Source organism: Hemitrygon akajei, chromosome 9, assembly GCF_048418815.1.
Source record: "Hemitrygon akajei chromosome 9, sHemAka1.3, whole genome shotgun sequence".
Lineage (NCBI taxonomy): Eukaryota > Metazoa > Chordata > Chondrichthyes > Myliobatiformes > Dasyatidae > Hemitrygon > Hemitrygon akajei.
This window is the reverse complement of record NC_133132.1, coordinates 128,292,107-128,302,411: the sequence shown is the minus strand read 5'-3', so window position 1 is coordinate 128,302,411 and position 10,305 is coordinate 128,292,107.

Genomic DNA, 10,305 nt, shown 5'->3' with positions numbered 1-10,305 from the left:
GAGGGAGGAGTTGACAGAGGTTTATAAAATTATGAGGAGTATAGACAGAGTAAATGCGAGTAGGCTCTTTCCACAGACTAGGAGAGATAAATATGAGAGGACATGGCTTTAGGGTGAAAGGGGAAAGGTTTGGGGGGAACGTCATTCAGAGAGTGATGGGAGTGTGGAACGAGCTACCATCTGATGTGGTAAATGCAGGCTTACTCTTAAGTTTTAAGAATAAATTGGATAGGCACATAGATGGGAGAGGTCTGGAGGGTTATGGACTGGGTGCAGGTCAACAGGACTAGCGGAATAAAGTTTCTGCACAGATTAGAAGTGTCGAATGGCCTGTTTTCTGTGCCTGTTTTCGGTCCTAAGGTTCTAAAGGAAGTTCTTGGTAACTTACTTGTGGTGTGGGACTTCAGTCATCTGTACTTCTGCCTGATGTTAACTGTGAAAAGACAGAAGCCCTGATGGGGGAGATCATGATAATGGATATTGCCTTCTTGCCGCATCATGTCCAGTACGCACTATCGGTGGTGGGGAAGGCTGTGTCAGACTCTGCAGCTTCATACTGTGATGTCAGATTGCTGTACCAGACCATGGAGCAACCATTCAGGATACCTTCAACAGTACATCTGTGCAGCTAATATGACAGTTAAGTTGTTGTGGTTGGGCTCAATATGGACCAGGATGCAAAATTTCACTCCTGACCACTGGTGGTGTCCAGGTGGATTTCACCTCCTACAAGGCTCCGCATACAACACATAATTCTCTGGAATCACTGCCATTTCCAATGGGACCCCACCACCAAGTACATCTCCCCCCCCTCACTTCCTGATTTTCACACGAATTATTCCCTACGTGACTGCTAGTGCATTTAACCCTCCACACTGATTTCCCTCCTGGCACTTATCCTTGCAAGCAGAACAAGTGCTTCACTTGCCTCTACTCCTCCTCCCTTACTACCATTCAGGACCCCAGTTCTTCCAGGTGAGGCAACACTTCACCTGTGAGTTTTTTATCCGGAGCTGCTAGTTAGGCCTCCTCTATATTGATGAGACCCCACATAGATTGAGACTGCTTCACTGAGCACTTACGCTCCATCTGCCAGAAAAAGTGGGTTCTCCCAACGGACACCCATTTTAATTCCACTTCCCATTCCATTCTGACATGTCAGTCCACGGCTTCCTCTGCTACTGTGAAGAGGCCACACTCAGCGTGGAGGAACAACACCTTATATTCCTTCTGGTGGTATGAACACCGATTTCTCGAACTTCCAGTCCCCCCCCCCCCCCACTTCATCATTCCTCATTCCCATTTCCCTCTCTCACATTACCTCCTTACCTGTCCCGCACATTCCGCTGGTGCTCCTCGCCCTTCCTTTTCTTCCATGGCCTTCTGTCCTCTCCTATCAGATTCGCCCTTCTCCAGCCCTTTTTTCTCTTTCACCAATCAACTTCCCAGCTCTCCACCCATCCCGGTTTCACCTATCACCTATGACCTCGTATTTCTTCCTCCCCTCCCCCCACCTTCTTACTCTGACCTCATCTTTTTTTCTTCAGTCCCGATGAAGGGTCTCGGCCCAAAATGTTGACTGTTTACTCTTTTCCATAGATTCTCCAGCATTTTGTGTGTGTTGTTTGGATTTCCAGCATCGGCAGATTTTCTCCCGGTTGTGATTGTAGATTCTTGTTGTAGGTTTCTCCATGTACTCCAGTGTCCTCCTTCTTCCAAAGGTGTGTAGATTGGAAAGTTGATAAACCTTTAACATCTATGTGAGTGGTAAAATCTGTGGAGAGTTGATGGAAATGGGAGAATAGATTATAAAGGAAATTAGTCAGGGAATGGGATTCCTCTCTGAATCAGACTGGATGGTCTGAAATGGTTCCTTCCTATCTCACAAGGATAATTGTGCTATATTTAGACAAACTCTCTTTTGTGAGATAATGGGGACATCTTTTGGATCCTATATTTCGCACACTCATGTAAAGGAGTAAATGTATGCCTTAATAACTACTTCTGGTGCTTTGAAATTTGCTGCTATTGTTTCACCTGGTTGGAATTTGTTCAGGATATGCATGTATAGAACATGTGTTTCTTAAGAACAATGCAGCAGGGATACAGACCTTTTGGCCCATCCAGTCCATGCTGACCACCCTGCCAGTTGAAAAGTACTGCATTCAGCCCATACTCCTCCGGGCTCCTTGCCTCCATGTACCCATCCAAGTATTTCTTAAATGATCCTGTTGTACCTGTATTAACCATTTCCTCTCGTAGTTTATTCCATTTACTCACTACCTTCAGGTCCATTTTAAATTGTTCCCCTTTCGCCATAAACTTATGCCCCCAAGTTTTGGACTCCTCTACCCTGGGGAAAATACTGTTATCAACCTTATCTATGCCTCTCATAATTTTTAAACACCTCTATAAGGTCATTCATCATTCTCCTAAAGTCGGAGCTTGGCCACTCTCCCTATAACTCAGGCTTCTAGTCTTGGCAACATCGTTGCAAATCTTCTTTGCTCTTTCCAGCTTAAACATGCCTTCATTATAACAGAGCAACTAAAGCTGTACCCAGTACTCCAAGCAAGGCCTCTCCAATAACATATACAACTTGGTATTCCTCAATGGCCTGAGCTATTTACTCCTTGGCCCCCTCTGCTCCATTACGCTTTCTAGTACACCACCATTTATAACATAATATATAGAGCAAGCTTGATTTGCCAAACTGCATCACCTCACCCATGTTTGTATTGAAATCTGTTTGCCTCTCCTCAGTTCACTTCCCTAAATGATCAAAATCCCCCTGTAATCTACAATAACATTGTTCACTATCCACAACATTGCCTTATTCTGTGTTATTGGCAAACTTGCTTATCAATCCTTGTGCATTCACATCCAAGTCATTTATATAAATAACAAATAACAAGGATCTCAACATTAGCCCCTCAGCATGCCGCTAGTCACTGGCCTCCACTCTGAGAAAACAACCTTTACTTCCCACCTTCTGCTTTCTACCTGTGAGCCAATTTCGAATCCACTTAGCCAGCTCTCCCTGGATGTCGCACAGGTAGAGGTACTGTCCATGTGACTGAATTCCCGATTGCGAATTTGTGGCAATATTCCAGCAAATACTCAAACTAGTATCAGGTTAGACAAAGTGCAGAAACAATGGAGAGGAACTCCAACGGAGTATAACAAAGTATTAGGAAATGTACAACATTTTGCAAATTGAGCTAACTTAAATGTTTAAATTTGCTATCATGAATTAATTTTTGTTATTTGTCATAGTCTTTAAATTAAGAATTGTCTCATTTTTTAAACAGCTTTTGAATTGTTCTAGATACTGAAAGTGGATTAGGTAACTAGCTGACCAGTGGCTGTGATGAATCCTAGCCCCATCCCAAAATATTACAATCAAGACAGCACCTTACAGCAAACCAGCACCAACAGACCAAGAAAGTTAAGGCTATGTTTTGCATGGAGGGCATCAATTACTGCAGGCAGCAAATTCTGCTTCGGCATTTTAAAAAAAATCAAGTTTTATACATAAAAAGCATTGGTTTTAATAAGAGTATATTTTAGAATGAAAATTTAAACTGACATGAACTACTCTGAAACATCAGGTGATTTTAGTGCAATACGCAAGCAGCAACCATTTTGCCCAACGTGGAGTTGGTATCTTGGAAGGGATCTCTTGGGTTTGTCATTTGTCTGTTGCAATATTTGAATATAAGGCTACATTAAATAATATTTGTGCAAATAGAAAGTGCAAAAATTAAGCAACCCACAATAAATTTCTTAATTTTTGATGTGAATTGATAAAAACACAACTTATTTCAAGGTTTAAAATAGAAATGTTTAATTTCTCTTGATAAGTAGTCCAAAGAGGATGTTGATGAATTTCAGTAATGATGCCAATGCATGAGTTGCTTGTGATATCTCCCACATTCACATACAGAAAAATAAACTACTGAGTTACTATAGATAGTGCTCTTTCAAGTTTAAGAAGATGATAATGATGAATCAAGAATGCTTTCACATCTTTATAAACAATATAAAAGAGATGCTGTTGGAAGTTTTTCGTATAACAATTCATTTATTTTCAGTTTGCTGCAAATTTACCTTTCATAATTTTATCATTGAAATGATTCAATTTTTAAGCAAACAGAGAAATCTCTCAGTAATTGAGTATTTTTTTCTAACTTGCTACCTTAATTGGTGTAGCTGTCACTGAATAAAGCCCGCTGAAAATGTTCTACTTTTTAAAAACCTTTTTGTAGTACATAGAGTGCAATTTAAATCATTGGAGAACAAAGTAAATTTTCCCCAGGGGTTCAGGAGATCTATCAGGTCACTAGTTTATCCGAGATCTTTACAAATGTATGCTAATGGACATACCGGAGCCTTTGCTGTCATTAAGGCATGCAAAATTGTGGGATGCAAAATTGTGGTACATACACATGGTGTTTTATTCTCAGCAGGTAACATTTACTGTAATTTGGCTACTAAATGAAAACAACTCAGTCCTCAGAAACAATGACTTGTCGCTCTTTAAAATTATTCCAAAATATAATACAATATGTATGCGTCCAATAGGAATCAGAAGATAATAGAGAAGCATAAGTGCTTATGATTAATGCAAAGTAACAGCTTTATTTAATACAGGATGTTGTGGCAGTATTTGATCTTGGAGGGTTCCATGTTAAACATTAAGTGCTACAGAACAGAAAATAAATCCTACAAGTATAAAATACACATCTTCCTCGCAACTATTCTGTCCCAATTTTTGTGCCATGACCCAAAGAAGCTACTCCTTTCCTTTGTTTAATTTCTTGTTTTAGGTCCACAGTTTGTGGCTCAGATTCTTCCTCTTCTTCTTTCTCTTCCATCTTGATATCAGACAATGGTGCTTCAGAAGCTCTGTAATGCAGCTGCCAGGAACAATAGGGAAAACTTGATGTTTAGCCATCTTAATTAATGGAGGTAATGCACTTTCAGCAAAGTAACCTGGAACAAGAAGGACTGTTACAATTACTTGTTGAATTTTATCCAACAACACCAAAATAGCATAGTGATTGAAGTAACACTTTCACAGCTCCAGCTGTAAGATTGGTCCAATCTCACCACTGTGTGTAAAGAGTATTTTATGTTCTCCCCATGACAGCCTGGTTTCCTTTGGGTGCTGCGGCTTCCTCCCACATACCAAAGTCACCAGGGTTATGGAAATTGAGTTGTGGACATGCTATATTAGCACTGGAAGTGAGGCAGCACTTGCAGGAGGGCCAGCACAACGCTCCGTCATTTTACTTCATGCGAACGGCACATTTCACAGTATGCTGAGATGCACATGTGACAAATCTTTATCATTCATGCAGGCTAAACTTCCTCCTTGACAAATTAAATCTGGGAATAAAAATGGTGCATCCGTTTTTGTTCTTCCAAAACATGATAAAGAGTTTGAAAGAGCTTTTTAAAATGTGACTTGATCAGAGATTGTGATGGAACTGTTGCAATATACATGTGGAACAACATCTTTGTTAAATTATACTGGGATATCTCAAAATAATAACTAATCAGCTACATGGAATCCGAAGTATTAACTTGGATTTATTTTGACAGCTCACAGTCTGAATGCATAGCTCTGTGTATCTTTGAGGCAGGTGCTACTGAGGAACATTATTCAACCGCATTATTTTCATTTAACCTTTGGCAATATTTACATAGTGCTTGCTGAATATTTGCTTTCACCAGCAGAAGTGTAAAATGAGTTCTTCACACTGTTGTACTCAAAGGTTCATAAGTTCAAAGTATATTTATTATCAGAGTATGCATACATTTTAGAACCTTGAGATTTGTCTCCTTACAAGAGAAGAATCTTAAAAGTTAGCAAATATTTAGAATGAGAGTGAGTCCTCAGACATGGATTTCAGAGTAGCTGGAGCAGGTCACAGCCTCAGATGCCATTCAGTGCATAGTGGAGTAAACGTCACCGAGCCTGCAGACACTTAGCCTAGAGCAGCTGGAAATGGCCACTGCCTCAGACTCGGTGCAGCGTAGAATGGAGTAAACGTCGTGGAGCAGAGGGCAGAACTGGCCCGACCCTTATCTCTGGCCCAAACACCTCATTGCCTTGTTGCTACTGCTTGTGTATGGGAGGTGAGGACCTAAGCTGTATCTACAATATTTATATTTTTAAAAAACTTTGGTTGCAAGGGCCAGATTTTCACTATCCTCTGAGTCATTCACACCTAATCAGGTGCTTTGGCTCATGCTGACCATTGTACAATGCTAACCCCATTTACCTGCATTTCGGCCTTCGATGCCTTTGTCATTCAAATGATCATCCAGGTGCTTCTTAAATATTGTGAGAGTAGGTGGTTCCACCATCTCAAGCAGCACATTCTACATTAAAGTGAAAAATCTCCACTTTAGGTCCACTTTATTCCCTATGTTGAACTTCCAAATGCATAATTTTACATTTGTCAAGATTAACCACCATCTCCCATTACTCCACCAGACTTTCCAGCTGATCAGTGTTATGCTGTAGCTTAATAGATTATCCTTGCTCTCTACAACATTTATGTGTCACCTGCAACTTATTAATTATACATCTGATGCACCAACAATAACTCTCGGAGATATAGGCTTTTATTGGCTGGAAGAAAGAACAAGCAGCAAGTGACCACCACACTACATCCTGGAGACTGAGGCCGGGGCTGTGCCTCCAATCGCCTTTATACCGGGGTCTGTGGGAGGAGCCACAGGAGCCGTCAGCAGAGGTGTCCAGACAGGTATATGTAGTTCACCACAACATCTTGTGGCAAAATATACACTTCATAAGCAAGGGCTAGTACAAGTTTAAAATAACCACTTTCATTCTACCCCTGTGGAAAAAAAAGAGAAAACTAGACATTTGGTTAAAAAGGCCATTATAATCTCTGGTACTTTACAATAAAAAACCTTTTAGATGAGTTTGTTCTAGTAGATCCCTTCACTCCACTCCAACTAGACCTGTACTTTCCAAGTAACGTAGTTTTTCCATTCTTCCCATGGAAGCTACTTGCTTATTTCTTATTAGAAACATTGAAGTTTTATAGGTTCCTTAAGGTTGTTATAGTCGGGGGTGGTAATGGGGGCAAGCTCCCACTACGTATTAAATGCTCCCAATGGCGTGCAACTCATATAACCTCTAATAACCAAGTCCAGTTCCTGGCCTTCACATGTAGCTTAGCTACGAAGCCCAGTGGAACTGCTTTTACTGACAGGAGAAGTGGCATAGGCAGGCTACTGGCACCTTAAAACCAGTCGCTTTGGGCAGACAGGATTCATTAACTGTGGCTGGCAGCTCATCTGGATGGCAAACTCTGATCTCAGTCCTCCGCTGCCTTGCGGCTATATCCACCCATGGGTAGGGATTTTGGAGTAAATCCCAAGGGAAAAATCTAGTGTTTAAGGCAATTCTACCTTGAGTTCAACGCTGACTGGTAACTCTTGCGACACTGCTGTTGCCAAACTGTAACGCTCTCTGCCATTCCTTTAGGTTCATCAGGTGTGTGGAGAGGGGGAGTTTGCTACACGGGTAGCAGCTTGCACTCCATATAGTACTGCCCTGGCTTGCAGATCTCGACAGCTAGGGTGCACCACCTGTGGTCGATCGGAGAATTCATTCATTCATTTGATGTCCTATTATAAGTAATTGCAAACCTCTTTTTATAATGAACTTACCCTTCAATTTAGCATCACCTGTATACTCAGAAAACTACTCAGTTCCAAATTCTAAATTGTAAGCAAGCCACTGTACTAGACGTGATCCTTGTGGTCCATCCCTGCCCACTGCCATCTTCCATGGATGCCTCTTCCTCTTACTGTTTTCTGTCTAGAAGCCAGCTAGAATCCATTCAATGTCTCTGATTCTGGCTTTCTGACCTTATCCATTTGTGTGCTTTGGAACCTTTTCAAAGCCCTTTTGAAACTCTAGATATAGCTTTTGCCACTAACATTGTCCTTCATCTGTTAACTTTTCAAAAAAGCATTGTTGATGATTGAGAATTCCAATGCTGACAGAACTTTATCATACATTTTTAAAGTAAGTTCTCTAATTCTCCCAGTTGCTTGGGATGGGATGAAACATTTTTTCTTACCACTAATGACAAGTAATGGTCAATAATTTATTGAATATATACTCCTCCCTCTTTTTAAAGAAAGAATTTAGGTTAGATATTTACTAATTAATCTCATTTTCCTGACATTATTATAGTCTGTGCAATCTTGTTCCTACTTTTAAACATTCAACGGTGCAAGCCACTCAGGTCAATGGGGGGAGCATTCTATTACTTCAATTAGTTATATGTCTCGTGATATTATAAAATGCTTAAGAGAGGTAAAGTTTCAAGGACTCCTGAGGCAATTTTTGTGTTCTTTTACACAGGAAGGTGACTGGGGAAATGATGGAAGAAGATATGATAGCACATTTAAGATGCATTTAGACATATGAATTGGTATCATGGTCTATGTAGACATGTGCTGGCTGATGACGTCAACGCCGGACTTTGAGAGTAAAGGATCCTGAATTCGAATTCAGCCAGCTCCTTTGCATGCTTTCCATCCATGCTGGGTTGAGTGCTTAGCTAGCAACTCGGCCTGATAAAAATAAGAAAGCCTGCTAAGAAAATGGCGTCCTGATGACTCCACTCGGAGTTAAGGGCTTTCTTCTTCTTCTTCTTCTTCTTCTTCTTCTTCTTCTATGTAGACATGGTGGGCCATGGAACCAGTACCTATGCTACAGTTGTGTGTTCAAAATGCAGCTATTTCATTACTATTCTTGGCCTGCTGTTGTACCTGACCAGTAAATAACAAAGATAAACAATAATTTAATATTTGTGCCATTACCTATCTTTGTTTCTCCATCTCTTAGTGGTCCTGTTCATATGTGGGATATAAATTTCAATGGAAAATAGAAAAGGGATGTAATAAGGGCAATAATCATGTGGGATTTAATTATGCAGGCAAATTGGGAAAATCAGGTCAGTACTAGATCCCAAGAAAGGGAATTTTGTACAAGATGTCTTTTAAGAGGGGCCTGAGGTTAAGCCTACTAGGGAAGGACAATTCTGGATTGTGTGTTGTGTAATGAACAAGATTTTATTAGGGTGCTTAAGATAAAGGAGCTCTTGGGAAGCAGTGATCATAATCTGACAGAATTCAAGTCTGCAGGGTGTTTAGGAGATGATGAAGGTAGTTGAATCACTGCTACAGTGGGATAAAGGAAGCTACAGAGACATGAGAGAGGAGCTCCCCAAAGTTAATTGGAAGGGGATACTAGCAGGATTGACAACAGAACAGCAATGGCTGGACTGTCAGGAGGCAATTTGATTGGGGCCATAGTGACCAGCAAGGAAGGTTGTCAAAGCTGTCAGCAGGATCTGGGCCAGCTGGAAAAAAAAAGGGCTGAAAAATGGCAGCTGGAATTTAATGCCTTCAAGTGTGAGATGTGCACCTTGGGAGGAAAAACCAGGGTAGGACTCACAAAGTGAACAATAAGGCACTGAGAATGTGGAAGAACAGATGGATCTAGGAATACAGATTCATGCAGATGCAGCAACAAACCATGAACACAAGAGATTCCGCAGGTACAGATCCATAATACTCAGGTTCCATTGGCGTACTCCTGCTTGAGCACTATTATCAAAGTACTCTGGTACAATACATGTTCCATTTTGTTACTACAAGTAACTTTCCACATTCACTCCTTTTTGTCATTTCATGAGAACATATTTCACCACTGAAATATACACAGGTACACAAAGCAGTTTCGAAGCCCTACCCAAAGTTCTCTTCTCACCAATGAGTGCCCATTCCTTTCCCTAATATCCCCTCCTTTGTCCTGTTATTTTACACAAAAAATCGTACAAGTCATTATAAAACCAATAGTTATACCTGTTATGATCCCAGCCCCCTCCTTCCTGAGAATCGCAAGATCGCTATTAATTCGGGTCTGGGACCCAGGAAATGAGAGAGAATCCTCAGACAGACAACGCAACGGATTTTGATCATTGTTTATTGGAGACACCTTTGTGGATTGCGACTCTATGCTACGTGCCAGCTATCAGGGCTACGTGGACACCCTCGGGCAATGTGGGGTGGGGATTGTATCACCCCACCTTGATTGACATCTACAACTCTGTAAGTCAAGATAAAAAGGGGCTGCAGGAGGCAGTCCCCTAGCGACGCACCAGAAGGAGACACCTTCGCTCATTGCTCCCGTGATAACGGGAAGCTATTCGGAAGCTACGTGTGGTTCGTTTCCCCTTGCCTGGG